This window comes from Phocoena sinus, chromosome X (assembly GCF_008692025.1).
Source record: "Phocoena sinus isolate mPhoSin1 chromosome X, mPhoSin1.pri, whole genome shotgun sequence".
NCBI lineage: Eukaryota > Metazoa > Chordata > Mammalia > Artiodactyla > Phocoenidae > Phocoena > Phocoena sinus.
Genome location: NC_045784.1, coordinates 87,268,954 through 87,285,449, shown reverse-complemented (window position 1 = coordinate 87,285,449; position 16,496 = coordinate 87,268,954).

The window sequence follows — 16,496 nt, the reverse complement described above, 5'->3', positions numbered from 1 at the left end:
TTTTACTTGTTATTAGATATTTATTATAACTGTACAATATTTAGGTGATAGAGAAAAAACCTAGAGATGATTCTATACTATATCTAGAGAAAACAGATGTCAGTTTGCAGAGGAATGTCTTTCACTGTGCTCTTTCAATGGCCTTAGCTGAACTGTGGACTTTCTTTGTTCCAAAGTATACTCTCTTGGGTGAATGCCAGGGTGGAAGAAGGGAGTCTGAGCTCTTCTGGGATCTGTGCGTGTGCATGAATCTCTTTGCCTCTGTGAACTGTTCCTTCTCCTTCTGAAAGTGTCTGGTGCCTTTTATTCATTCAACAAATATATATGAGTATCTGCTTTTTCCTAGGCACTGGACATGCAGTAGGAAAAAAAAACACTGGAAAGAAATCTCTGTTCTCTTGAGTTTATATCTACTTGTGTTTTCTATTTTATTTAGATTTCTATGCTACAAGTTTATGGTCATACCAATGCAAGCTTCTCTGGTAATTTCCAGGTGTTGGGATATTGATCCCAAAATATTTACTGGCAGGGGAGTGGATCTACCAAAGCTGACTGATTTTACTGTGAGACTTTGAAATATCTTTTGGACAATTTTTTCTAAATTCATTTACAGAAGACACTATTGCTGTTAACATTTATTGAACTGAGAAAAGTCATATTTTAAGCTTTTTATGTGTTAGCTCTTTATGTGTATATATCAGGTAGATTAAGTGTCATCTTTAAAATCAGAGAGCAAAGAAAAGATTTAAACAAGACACTGACCTATGTCTGTCTGTTAAGTAATATTATATTTACTTCCTTGTAAAATGGATTCTCGTGTGATTGCAACAGCCACAGTTTCACTCTCCAGTGTCTCCACTAGCACCTGTGTAACCCTGACTAGCCTCTGAAATATAAATTTCTGTAGTGTAAGTGCTGGGCATTATGCTTTTTGATTTAAGTGCCTGACATTAAGCTTTTGATTGCCAAGGCATCCATTTCAAAAGAAAACCATCTTGAATAATCATATTATGGGCTATAAGACATAGCTACCAGCAAAAGGACCTGAGAAGGAACTAGGCCACTCCCAACTCATTTAGTTCCCTCTTTCAGAAAGCCTTGGTTAACCTAGACAACTGAGTCCTTGAGAGATCCTGCCTTTTCCTTCCTGAGACTACTATCTGCTCTTGTGCTTTAAATTAGCCAATAAAGACAACCTGACAAACCCTAGGCTCCCTACAGTGGGACCCTAATAAAAGCAGAGCCCCAGCTTCGTGTTCTCTCTGTCTCCCTGTCTCTCTCTACCCCCAAATAATTCCCCCACCAGTAAGCCTGGGATACAGAAGCAGCTGTGCTGCTGCACTATACCCACCCCACCTCCCACATACATGCACATGAACTTTCACACTAGCATACCCCTTGCCTGTGCAGCTTGAGTGATCTACTCTTGTCTCTCTCAGTCATCGTGGTCATGGACCTAGTTTTGCCCATTTAGCTTAATTTACCTTTCTTCTGTCCTTCATGTTCCTCAGGCAAACTTTCCCTCTGGGATCTCCCTTTTGTTCAAGGTTGATCCAAACCCTATGTATTCTTAGAATATATCCATTCTCATATTCCCGAGTTTCAGGAGCTTTACACAGGAACTCAAGTCCCTTGCAGGTGGGACCAACAAGGCTGGGTTGCGTTCTTGTAAACTATGAAACTGGATCAATAGATGTCTAGTTTCAGTAGAGACTGAAGAACCTCTAGGAAAGATCTAAACTGTGTCTATTACTTGAGACAAAGCACATCTAAAGAACTTGTGGGGAGGCCTAACCCCAGAATATTTTCAGGTTATATTTGGAGTGAGTTCTTCTTTAAGAGAATTTATGCTGAAGGAAAACAGAGCCAGGCACAGTGACCTCAGCCCAGGAACAATGCCTTTTCATTAGGGGAGTATAGCTATTCTAATGGCAGCACTGGGATTAGGACTCCTATTTTTGCCTCTTCAAACATATGCCTTCAACTGTATGTCTGTTACAACAAAGGCAGGTTCGTAAGTTATCATGAAAAGCACAGTTTGCAAAGAAATTATATTCTGTTGTGCAGATCCCACTTATAAAGTATAACCTAAAGAGAGGAAAACATCCTCCTCTCCAACATGGCTTTAAAGTTTAGAGTAGTACTCAACTCTAACATGATGAGGACTCTGGGTATGGGTAGTTGGACAAATTAGAAGGAGCAATTGGAGGGACTTAAGTGCTTCACAGTAAAGCTTACTGTGGCAACCACACATGGAAAAATCGTATGAAAACCATCAAAATTTAGGACATGGGAAATACCCCTTGAGGATTTCTAGAACTAAAGGGGCTGGTGAGGTGAGTTCATGGTTATTAACTTTGCAGGGAGAAGAAATCCTGAATTTCCACAATGCCAGCAAATATTGGTAGTTAATTGAATGTTAAAGTAACTTTTCAAAACAGAAAAAATATGCGATGGGGCATCACTGTAGTCTGCGTCTAGCCAGCAAAATGGGAAAAAAAGAGTAGAGGTAGTCTACCTGCTTCTTAAATTCCATGGTAAAGAAATGCCTACATCATTTACACTTACATTTCATTGATTGGAATTCAATCACCATTTGTTGAAAATCCCGTCCACTCACAAACTGTGCTGGGACAACTAGATATCCACATGCAAAACAATAAAATTGTCTCAGCAAACTAGGAATAGAGTAGAACTTCCTTGACTTGATAAAGAACATATACAGAAACACCACAGCTAACACCATACATAATGGTTAGGACCTAGCTTTACCATTAAGATCAAGAAGAGTCAAGGATGCCCCCTCTCACCACTCCTTTTCAAAACTATACTGGAATTCCGAGCTAATGCATTAAGAACAGAAAAGGATATAAAAGGAATACAGATTGGGAAGAAGAAATAAAACTGCCTTTGTTTGCAGATGATGTGTTTGTCTATGTAGAAAATCAGAAAGAATATCCAAAAAGATTGGAACTAATAAGCAACTCCAGTAAGGTTAGAGGATAAGGTTAATATAAAAAAAGGCAATTGCTTTTCTATATAACAGCAATGAACAAGTGAAGTTTGAAATTAATAACACAGTACCTTATATATTAGCACCCTCAAAAATGAAGTACAAAAAAAAAATGAAGTACATAGAGGAGATCGGGGAAGATGGCGGAAGAGTAAAATGCAGAGATCATCTTCCTCCCCACAGATACACCAGAAATACATCTACACGTGGAAAAACTCCTACAGAACACCTACTGAACGCTGGCAGAAGTCCTCAGAACTCCCAAAAGGCAAGAAACTCCCCACGTACCTGGGCAGGGCAAAAGAAAAAAGAATAAACAGAGACAAAAGATTAGGGACGGGACCTGCACCAGTGGGAGGGAGCTGTGAAGGAGGAAAGGTTTCCACACACTAGGAAACCCCTTCGCGGGTGGAGACTGCGGGTGGCAGAGGGGGGAAGCTTCGGAGGTGCGGAGGCAAAGCGGAGAGATTCCCGCACAGTGTATCGGTGCTGACCGGCACTCACCAGCATGAGAGGCTTGTGTGCTCACCCGCCGGGGCGGGCGGGGCTGGGAGCTGAGGCTCGGGCTTCGGTCGGAGCGCAGGGAGAGGACTGGGGCTGGCGGCGTGCACACAGCATGCAGGGGGTTAGTGCAGCACGGCTAGCCGGGAGGGAGTCCGCGAAAAAGTCTGGATTAGCCGAAGAGGCAAGAGACTTTTTCTTCACTCTTTGTTTCCTAGTGCGCGAGGAGAGGGGATTAAGAGCGCGGCTTAATGGAGCTCCAGAGACGGGTGCGAGCCACGGCTAACAGCGCGGCCCCCAGAGACGGGCATGAGACGCTAAGGCTGTTGCTGCCGCCACCAATAAGCCTGTGGGCGAACACAGGTCACTATCCACACCTCCCTTCCGGGGAACCTGTGCAGCCCGCCACGGGCAGGGTCCCGGGATTCAGGGACAACTTCCCCGGGGAGAACGCACGGCGCGCCTCAGCCTGGTGCAACGTCCCGCTGGCCTCTGCCGCCGCAGGCTCGCCCGGCACTCCATGCCCCTCCCTCCCCCCGGCCTGAGTGAGCCAAAGCCCCCGAATCAGTGGTTCCTTTAACCCCGTCCTGTCTGAGCGAAGAACAGATGCCCTCCGGCGACCTACATGCAGAGGCAGGGCCAAATCCAAAGCTGAACCCCGGGAGCTGTGCAAACAAAGAAGAGAAAGGGAAATCTCTCCCAGCAGCCTCAGAAGCAGCGGATTAAAGCTCCACAATCAACTTGATGCACCCTGCATCTGTGGAATACCTGAATAGACAAGGAATCATCCCAAATTGAGGAGGTGGACTTTGAGAGCAAGATTTATTATTTTTTCCCCTTTTCCTCTTTTTGTGGGTGTGTATGTGTAGGCTTCTGTGTGAGATTTTGTCTGTATAGCTTTGCTTTCACCATTTGTCCTAGGGTTTTATCCGTCCGTTTTTTTCTTAATAATTATTTATTATTTTAATAACTATTTTATTTTATCTTATTTTATTTTATCCACTTTCTTTCTTTCTTTTCTTTCTTCCTCCCTCCCTCCATCCCTTTCATTCTTTCTCTTTCTTTCTTTCTTTCTTTCTACATTTTCTCCCTTTTATTCTGAGCCCTGTGGATGAAAGGCTCTTGGTGCTGCAGCCAAGAGTCAGTGCTGTGCCTCTGAGGTGGAAGAGCCAACTTCAGGACCCTGGTCCACAAGAGACCTCCCAGCTCCACATAATATCAAATGGTGAAAATCTCCCAGAGATCTGCATCTCAACACCAGCACCCAGCTTCACTCAACGACCAGCAAGCTACAGTGCTGGACACCCTATGCCAAACAACCAGCAAGACAGGAACACAACCCCACTGATTAGCAGAGGGGCTGCCTAAAATCATAAGTCCACAGACACCCCAAAACACACCACCAGACGTGGACCTGCCCACCAGAGAGACAAGACCCAGCCTCATCCACCAGAACACAGGCACTAGTCCCCTACACCAGGAAGCCTACACAACCCAATGAACCAACCTTAGCCACTGGGGACAGACACCAAAAACAACAAGAACTACGAACATGCAGCCTGCAAAAAGGAGACCCCAAACACAGTAAGATAAGCAAAATGAGAAGACAGAAAAACACACAGCAGATGAAGGAGCAAGATGAAAACCCACCAGACCTAACAAATGAAGAGGAAATAGGCAGTCTACCTGAAAAAGAATTCAGAATAATGATAGTAAAGATGATCCAAAAATCTTGGAAATAGAATAGACAAAATGCAAGAAACATTTAACAAGGACCTAGAAGAACTAAAGATGAAACAAGCAATGACGAACAACACAATAAATGAAATTAAAAATACTCTAGATGGGATCAATAGCAGAATACCTGCGGCAGAAGAACAGATAAGTGACCTGGACGATAAAATAGTGGAAATAACTACTGCAGAGCAGAATTAAAAAAAGAGAGTGAAAAGAACTGAGGAAAATCTCAGAGACTTCAGGGATAATATTAAACACACCAACATTCGAATTATAGGGGTTCCAGAAGAAGAAGAGAAAAAGAAAGGGACTGAGAAAATATTTGAAGAGATTATGGTGCAAAACTTCCCTAGTATGGGAAAGGAAATAGTTAATCAAGTCCAGGAAGCACAGAGAGTCCCATAGAGGATAAACACAAGGAGGAATACGCCAAGACACATATTAATCAAACTGTCAAAAATTAAATACAAAGAAAACATATTAAAAGCAGCAAGGGAAAAACAACAAATAACACACAAGGGAATCCCCATAAGGTTAACAGCTGATCTTTCAGCAGAAACTCTGCAAGACAGAAGGGAGTGGCAGGACATATTAAAGTGATGAAGGAGAAAAACCTACAACCAAGATTACTCTACTCAACAGGATTTCTTTCAGATTTGAAGGAGAAATTAAAAGCTTTACAGACAAGCAAAAGCTGAGAGAGTTCAGCACCACAAAACCAGCTTTACAAAAAATGCGAAAGGAACTTCTCTAGGCAAGAGACACAAGAGAAGGAAAAGACCTACGATGACAAATTCAAAACAATTAAGAAAATGGGAATAGGAACATATATATCGATAATTACCTTATATGTAAATGGATTAAATGCTCCCACCAAAAGACACAGATTGGCTGAATGGATACAAAAACAAGACTCATATATATGCTGCCTACAAGAGACCCATTTCAGACCTAGAGACACATACAGACTAAAAGTGAGGGGATGGAAAAAGATATTACATGCAAATGGAAAACAAAAGAAAGCTGGATTGGCAATTCTCATATCAGACAAATAGACTTTAAAATGAAGACTATTACAAGAGACAAAGAAGGACACTACATAATGATCAAGGGATCGATCCAAGAAGCAGATATAAGAATTGTAAATATTTATGCAGCCAACATACAAGAACCACAATACATAAGGCAAATACTAACAGCCATAAAAGGGGAAATCAACAGTAACACAATAATAGGGGATTTTAACACCCCACTTTAACCAATGGACAGATCATCCAAAATGAAAACAAATAAGGAAACACAAGCTTTAAATGATACATTAAACAAGATGGACTTAATTGATATTTATAGGACATTCCATCCAAAAACAACGGAATACACATTTTTCTCAAGTGCTCATGGAACATTCTCCAGGATAGATCATATCTTGGGTCACAAATCAAGCCTTGGTAAATTTAAGAAAATTGAAATTGTATCAAGTATCTTTTCCAACCACAACACTATGAGACTAGATATCAATGACAGGTAAAGATCTGGAAAAAATACAAACACATGGGGGCTCAACAATACACTACTTAATAACGAAGTGATCACAGAAGAAATCAAACAGGAAATCAAAAAATACCTAGAAACAAATGACAAAGGAGACATGACGACCCAAAACCTATGGGATGCAGAAAAAGCAGTTTTAAGGAGGAAGTTTATAGCAATACAATCCTACCTCAAGAAACAAGAAACATCTCAAATAAACAACCTAACCTTACACCTAAAGAAATTAGAGAAAGAAGAACAAAAAAACCCCAAAGTTAGCAGAAGGAAAGAAATAATAAAAATCAGATCAGAAATAAAGGAAAAAGAAATGAAGGAAACGATAGCAAAAATCAATAAAACTAAAAGCTGGTTCTTTGAGAAGATAAACAAAATTGATAAACCATTAACCAGACTCATCAAGAAAGAAAGGGAGAAGACTCAAATCAATAGAAACAGAAACGAAAAAGGAGAAGTAACAACTGACACTGCAGAAATACAAAAGATCATGAGAGATTACTACAAGCAACTCTAGGCCAATAAAATGGACAACCTGGAAGAAATGGAAAAATTCTTAGAAATGCACAACCTGCCAAGACTGAATCAGGAAGAAATAGAAAATATGAACAGACCAATCACAAGCACTGAAATTAAAATGGTGATTAAAAATCTTCCAACAACCAAAAGCCCAGGACCAGATGGCTTCACAGGTGAATTCTATCAAACATTTAGAGAAGAGCTAACACCTATCCTTCTCACATTCTTCCAAAATATAGCAGAGGGAGGAACACTCCCTCACTCATTCTATGAGGCCACCATCACCCTGATACCAAAAGCAGACAAGGATGTCACAAAGAAAGAAAACTACAGGCCAATATCACTGATGAACATAGGTGCAAAAATCCTCAACAAAATACTAGCAAACAGAATCCAACAGCACATTAAAAGGATCATACCCCATGATCAAGTGGGGTTTATCCCAGGAATGCAAGGATTCTTCACTATACGCAAATCAATCAACGTGATACACCATATTAATAAATTGAAGGAGAAAAACCATATGATCATCTCAATAGATGCAGAGAAAGCTTTTGACAAAATTCAACACCCATTTATGATAAAAACTCTGCAGAAAGTAAGCATAGAGGAAACTTTCCTCAACATAATAACGGCCATATGTGACAAACCCACAGCCAACATCATCCTCAATGGTGAAAAACTGAAAGCATTTCCACTAAGATCAGGAACAAGACAAGGTTGCCCACTCTCACCACTATTATTCAACACAGTTTTGGAAGTTTTAGCCACAGCAATCAGAGAAGAAAAGGAAATAAAAGGAATCCAAATCGGAAAAGAAGAAGTAAAGCTGTCACTGTTTGCAGATGAAATGATACTATACATAGAGAATCCTAAAGATGCTACCAGAAAACTACTAGAGCTAATCAATGAATTTGGTTAAGTAGCAGGATACAAAATTAATGCACAGAAATCTCTGGCATTCCTATACACTAATGATGAAAAATCTGAAAGTGAAATCAAGAAAACACTCCCATTTACCATTGCAACAAAAAGAATAAAATATCTAGGAATAAACCTACCTAGGGAGACAAAGGACCTGTATGCAGAAACTTATAAGACACTTATGAAATAAATTAAGGATGATTCAAATAGATGGAGAGATATACCATGTTCTTGGATTGGAAGAATCAACATTGTGAAAATGACTGTACTATCCAAAGCAATCAACAGATTCAATGCAATCCCTATCAAATTAACACTGGAATTTTTCACAGAAGTAGAACAAAAAATTTCACAATTTGTATGGAAACACAGAAGACCCTGAATAGCCAAAACAATCTTGAGAATGAGAAACGGAGCTGGAAGAATCAGGCTCCCTGACTTCAGACTATACTACAAAGCTACAGTAATCAAGACAGTATGGTACTGGCAAAAAAAAAAAAACAGAACTATAGATCAATGGAACAGGATAGCAGCCCCAGAGATAAACCCATGCACATATGGTCACCGTAGCTTTGATAAAGGAGGCAAAGATGTACAGTGGAGAAAGGACAGCATCTTCAATAAGTGGTGCTGGGAAAACTGGACAGGTACATGTAAAAGTATGTGGTTAGATCACTCCCTAACACCATACACAAAAATAAGCTCAAAATGGATTAAAGACCTAAATGTAAGGCCAGAAGCTATCAACCTCTTAGAGGAAAACATAGGCAGAACACGCTATGACATAAATCACAGCAAGACCCTTTTTGACCCACGTCCTAGAGAAATGGAAATAAAAACAAAAATAAACAAATGGGACCTAATGAAACTTAAAAGCTTTTAGACAGCAAAGTAAACCATAAACAAGATGAAAAGACAACCCTCAGAATGGGAGAAAATATCTGCAAATGAAGCAACTGACAAAGGATTAATCTCCAAAATTTACAAGCAGCTCATGCAGCTCAATAACAAAAAAACAAACAACCCAATCCAAAAATGGGCAGATCTAAATAGATGTTTCTCTAAAAAAGATATACAGACTGCCAACAAACAGATGAAAGAATGCTCAACATTAATCATTAGAGAAATGCAAATCAAAACTACAATGAGATATCATCTCACACCAGTCAGAATGGCCATCATCAAAAAATCTAGAAACAATAAATGCTGGAGAGGGTGTGAAGAAAAGGGAACACTGTTGCACTGCTGGTGGGAATGTGAATTGGTACAGCCACTATGGAGAACACTATGGAGGTTCCTTAAAAAACGACAGACAGAACTACCATATAACCCAGCAATCCCACTACTGGGCATATACCCTGAGGAAACCATAATTCAAAAAGAGTCATGTACCAAAATGTTCATTGTAGCTGTATTTACAATAGCCAGAAGATGGAAACAACCTAAGTGTCCATCATCGGATGAATGCATAAAGAAGGTGTGGCACATATATACAATGGAATATTACTCAGCCATAAAAAGAAACGAAATTGAGCTATTTGTAATGAGGTGGGTGGACCTAGAGTCTGTCATACAGAGTGAAGTAAGTCAGAAAGAGAAATACAAATACCGTATGCTAACACATATATATGGAATTTAAGGGAAAATAATGTCATGAAGAACCTAGGGGTAAGACAGGAATAAAGACAAAGACCTACTAGAGAATGGACTTGAGGATATGGGGAGGGAGAAGGGGGAGCACTGATGTTGTGGGGGGGGTGGCATGGACATATATCCGCTGCGAAGCGTGGAGCAGATGACTGGTGGGGGGGCGGCTGCATAGCGCAGGGTGATCGGCTTGGTGCTTTGTGACCGCCTAGAGTGGTGGGATGGGGAGGGTCGGGGTGATGTGGGAGGGAGGAGATGTGGGGGCATGTGTGTGTGTATGGCTGATTCACTTTGTTGTGGGGTGGATGCTGACGCAGCATTGTGGAGCAATTGTACTCCAATATAGATGTTAAAAAAAAAAGAAAATTTTAGGTCAGTAAATGTTTTACTGATCCCCCCCCCAAAAAATGAAGTACATAGGTATAAATCTAACAAATATGTACAAGATCTATATGAGGAAAATTAGAAAACTCTGATTAATGAAATCATACAAGAACTAAATAAATGGAGAGATAGTCCATGTTCATGGATAGGAAGACTCAATATTGTCAAGACTAGTTCTTCCTAACCAGCTCTTCCTAAACCAAAGCATAGCAAGATATTTTGTGGATATTGACAGATACCAAAGTTTATATGAAGAGGCAAAAGACCCAGAATAGACAACTCAGTATTGAAGGAGAACAACAGAGTCAGAGGACTGATATCACTTGACTTCAAGACTTACTATAAAGTTACAGTAATCAAGATGATGTGATATTGGTGAAAGAATGGACAAACAGATCAATGGAACATCATCAGAAGAGAGAGTCCAGAAATATACCAACAAAAACACAATCAACTGATCTTTGACAAAGGGTCAAAGACAACAAAATGGAGCAAAGACAGTCTTTTCAACAAATGGTGCTGGAGTAAATGAACATCCACATGCAAAAAACTGAATCTAGACACAGACCTTACACCCTTCACAAAAATCAACAGAAAATGGATGATAGACCTAAATATGAAATGTGAAACTATAAAACTCCTAGAAGATAACATAGGAGAAAACCTTGATGATGTTCAGTATGATGATGTCTTTTTAAAACAGCTTTATTGAGATATAACTCATATATTAAAAACAATATATTTAATGTATACAATTTGGTTAGTTTGGACATAGGTATACACTTATGAAACCATCATCACCATCAAGATAATAGACATATCTATCATCTCTAATTTTCTTTGTGCCCATTTGTTGTTGTTGTAAGAACACATGAGATCTACCTTCTTAAAATTTTAAGTGCACAACACAGTATTGTGAACGATAGGCACTATGTTGTACAGCAGATCTCTAAAACTTATTCATCTTGCATAACTGAAACTTTATACCCATTCAACAACACCCTATTTCCTCTCCCCCAACGCCTGTTAACCACCATTCTCTCTTCACTATGAGTCTGACTATTTTAAATACCATGTATATGTGGAATCATGTAGTGTTTGTCCTTCTCTGACTGCCTTATTTCACTTAGCATAATGTTTCATTCATGTTGTCACAAATGGCAGGATTTCCTTTTTTAAGGCTGAATAATATTCACTTCTGTGTATATACCACATTTTCTTTATCCATTCATTTATCAATGAACATTTGGGTTGTTTCCATATCTTGGCTGTTGTGAATCATGCTGCAATGAACAAGGGAGAGCAGAAATCCTCTTGAGATCCTAAGTTCCATTATTTTGAATATATACTCAGAAATGGAATTGCTGGATTACATGGCAATTCTATTTTTGTTTTTCTGAGGGGCTTCCATACTGTACCCTATAGTGGCTGCACCATTTTACATTCCTAGAGCAGTGTCTAAGGGTTCCAATTTCTCAAAATCCTTGCTAACATTTGTGATCTATTTTTCTGATAATAGCCATCCTAACAGGTGTGAGGGGATATCTCATTTTGGTTTTGATTTGCATTTCCCTGATAGTTAGTGATGTTGAGCACCTTCTCATATACCTGGTGGCCATTTGTATGTCTTCTTTGGAGAAATGTCTACTCAAGTCCTTTGCCTTTTTTTCTTTTTTTGGCTATGAAGTTGTAGGAGTTCATTACATATTTTAGGTATTAGTCGCTTAGATATATGGTTTGCAAATATGTTCTCCCATTCTGTAGTCTGCCTTTTCATTCTGTCGATTATTTCCTTTGTTGTGCACAACATTTTAGTTTGATATGGTCTCATTTGTCTATTTTTGCTTTTGTTGCCAGTGGCTTTGGTGCTATATCCAAGAAATCACTTCCAAGACCAACATGTTGTTGTCATTGTTGTTTTACTGAGGTATAGTTGATTTACAATACTACGTTTCAGGTGTACAACACAGTGTTTCACAATTTTTAAAGATTATACTCCATTTATAGCTATAATAAAATATTGGCTATATTCCCTGTGCTGTACACTATATCCTTGAAGCTTATTTATTTTACACATAGTAGTTGGTACCTCTTAATCTCTTACCCCTATCTTGTCCCTCCCCACATCCCTCTCCCCACTGGCAACCACTAGTTTGTTCTCTATATCTGTGAGTCTGTTTCTTTTTTGTTATATTCACTAGTTTGTTTTATTTTTTAGATTCCACATATACATGATAACATACAGTATTTGCCTTTCTCTGTCTGACTTATTTCACTAAGCATAATACCCTCCAAGTCCAATCATGTTGTTGCAAATGGCAAAATTTCATTCTTTTTTATGGCTGAGTAGTATTCCATTGTATATATATATACCACATCTTTTTTAAAATTTTATTTTATTGAAGTATAGTTGATTTACAGTGCTGTGTTAATTTCTGCTGTACAGCAAAGTTATTCAGTTATACATACATTCTTTTTCATATTCTTTTCCATGATGGTTTATCACAGGATATTGAATATAGTTCCCTGTGCTCTACAGTAGGACCTTGTTGCTTATCCATTCTGTATATAATAGTTTGCATCTGCTAATCCCAAACTCCCAATCCATCCCTCCCCTACCCCCGCCTCCCCCTTGGCAACCACAAGTCTGTTCTCTATGTCTTTGCATCTGTTTCTGTTTCGTAGGTAAGTCCATTTGTTCAACATCTTCGTTATCCATTCATCTGTTGATGGGCACTTGGGTTGCTTCCATGTCTTGGCTACTGTCAACAGTGCTGTGGTGAACACTGGGGTGCATGTATCTTTCAAATTAGAGTTTTTGTTTTTTCCGGATATATACTCAAGAGTGGAATTGCTGGGTCTATGGTAGTTCTATTTTTAGTTTTTTGAGAAACCTCCACACTGTTTTCCATAGTGACTGCACCAATTTATATTCTCACCAACAGTGTATTATGGTTCCCTTTTCACCAGTCTTCACCACCATTTGTTATTTGTGGTCTTTCTGATGAGGTATGAGGTGATATCTCATTGTGGTTTTGATTTGCATTTCTCTGATGATTAGAGACACTGAGCATCTTTGATGATGACAAGCAATGTTGATTAGTGCCTGTTGGCCATCTATATGACTTCTTTGGAAAAATGTCTATTCAGGTCTTCTGCCCATTTTTTAATTGTGTTGTTTGTCTTTTTGATACTGAGTTGTATGAGCTATCTATATACTTTGGATATTAACCCCTTTATCGGTCATATCATTTGCAAATATTTTCTCCCATTCAGTAGGTTGTTGTTTAGTTTTGTCATCCTCTATGCTTTTATCCAACAATTTTACAGTTTCAGGTCACATGTTTAAGACTATAATCCATTTTGAGTTGATTTTTGTAGATGTTAGGACTCTAACATATCTTTTGGGGGAACACAATTCAACTCATAACAAATGATTAAAGTTTTTGGAAATAGTAGTGATGGATTTACAACACTATGAATGCAACTGATGCCACTTAATTATCCACTTAAAATAGTTAAAATGGGTACATATATACAAAATGCAATATTACTCAGCCATAAAAAAGAACAAAATAATGCCATTTTCAGCAACATGGATGGACCTAGAGATTATCATACTGAGTTAAGTCAGACACAAAGACATATATCATATGCTATAACTTATATGTGAAATCTAAAAAAAAAAGGGTATAAATGAACTTATTTTAAAAACAGAAGTAGAGTCATAAATGTAGAAAACAAACTTATGGTTTCCAGGGGATAAGGGGGAAGGAAAAATTGGGAGATTGGTATTGACATATACACACTACTATATATAAAATAAATAACCAATAAGAACCTGCTGTACAGCAAAGGGAACTCTACTCAATACTCTGTAATGGCCTATATGGGAAAAGAATATTAAAAAAAAAAAGTGAATATATGTATATGTATAACTGATTCACTTTGTTTTACATCTGAAACTAACACATTGTAAATCAACTATGCTCCAATAATTAAAAAAATTAAATATAGTTAAAATGGCAAATTTTATGTCATATATATTATAAAAAAAGACATCATACCTTCTCTTCTCTCCTCAAACCCCAATTACCTCCTACCTATTCCTCAGTCTCAGATGATAACCTTGCTTCTTATTTCATTGAAAAAATAAAAGCGGTTTGAAGAGAACTTCCACAAACTCCTACTGCCATATCTACTTGCATCTGTGCCCATAAATTCTGCCTTTTCTGATGTTCTCTGAATGAACTGTCCATGCTTCTATCTAAAGCTTGCCTCTCCATTTGTCCATTGGATGATATCCCAACTCTCCTACTCAAGGTCATTGTTCCAAAATTTTCTTCTCTCTTTTATCCTAAAATTTTCCCTCTCTCGTGGAATATTCCCATCAATATTCAAACATACTGTACTATCTCCTATCTTAAAAACAAAATTCTCTCTTTACCCCATATCATTCAATAGCTATTACCCCATTTCTCATATTCCTTTTGCTACACAATTCCTTAAAACTGTGGTCTTCAGTTACCATATCAATGCTGTCTCCTCCTTTTCTCTTGAAACCATGCTAATCTTTCATCTCCAACATCCAATGAAGTTTCACTGATCCATTGAAATTGCTCTTGTCAAAATTGCTGATGATGTCCATGTTGGTAAATCCAATTATCAGTTCTCGATCCTCATCTTGACCTACCATCCTAGTGACCATACAATTTATCATTCAAATTGGAACATTTCTGAGAGTGAAAAAGGATTTTGTTAACAATTATTTCTGTACAACAGACATAAACTGGGACTTTCCTGGGAAAATAGGGATATTCTGTCACCTTACCTATCAGCAATGTTAGGCAGGGTTGAAAACTTCCTTCTTGAAACATCTTGACTTAGCTTTCAGGATACCATACTCTCCTGGTTTTTCTCCTACCTTACTGGCTACTCCTGACTGCACATTCTTAGCTTTCTTTTTTCGATTTTGCTTTTACTAGTTCATTATCATCTCCTATATCTCAATATTGAAATGCCCCAGAGCTCAATCTTTGGACTTCTTCCCTTACTACTTACATTATCTATATTCCTTAGTGATCTCATCCAGTTTCATGGCTTTAAATACCATCTATACCTTGACACTCAAATTTCTATCTCTAATCTGGAACTCTTTCAACATTCCGAGATACATATATCCAACTGCCTACTTTTCATCTACATGTATACATATAAAAGGCATCTCAAACTCAGCATGTCCTAACCTGAGCTCATGACCTTCTCCCTAAAACCTGCTCTTCCCAGTCTTCATTCATCTCAGTAAATGACAGCTTTATTCACTCAGTTGCTCAGCATCAGAATCATCAATTCCTCTCTCTTACTTTGCTTTCAATCCATGCATAATATCCACTGGATTTACCTCTAAAATATATGCCAAAGCTGGACACTTATTACCACTTCCACAGCTAACATCTTAGTCCAAGCCACTATCATCTCTGACCTAGACCACTGCAATTACTTCCTAGCTTTCAATTGGTCTCCCTGTTTCCATTCGTGTTTCCCTAGGGTTCATTCTTTACGCAGCAGACAGGATTATCCCTTAAAAACATAAGTTGTATCACACTGCTCCCCTTGTCAAAATCTTCTAATGGCTTCCCATAACACTTAGAATAATATCTAAACTTCTTTCCATGGCCTATAGTATCTCACAAGATCTGGCCCCTGGCTACCACTTTACACTTCTTTCCAACCACTCTCTCTTTGCTTACATTTGAGCCACACTGGCCTCCTTGCTGTTTCTTTTATTTATTTATTTATTTATTTATTTATTTGCGGTACGCGGGCCTTCTCACTGCTGTGGCCTCTCCCGTTACGGAGCACAGGCTCAGGACGCGCAGGCTCAGCGGGCCATGGCTCGTGGGCCCAGCCACTCCGCAGTACGTGGGATCCTCCCGGACCGGGGCACGAACCCGCATCCCCTGCATCGGCAGGCGGACCCTCAACCACTGCGCCACCAGGGAAGCCCTCCTTGCTGTTTCTTGAATAAGCTAATCACATCTCTACCCAAGGAACTCTACATTTGTTGTTCCCACTGCCTAGAATACTTCTTCTGAAGATAGCTTCATGCTTCATTCCCTCAGTTCTTTCATGTATTTACTCACAGAGAACTTCTCTATCTCATCCAAAATAGTATCCTCCCTTCCAATATCCTCTATCCTCATATGCTGTTCTACTTTTCTCCATA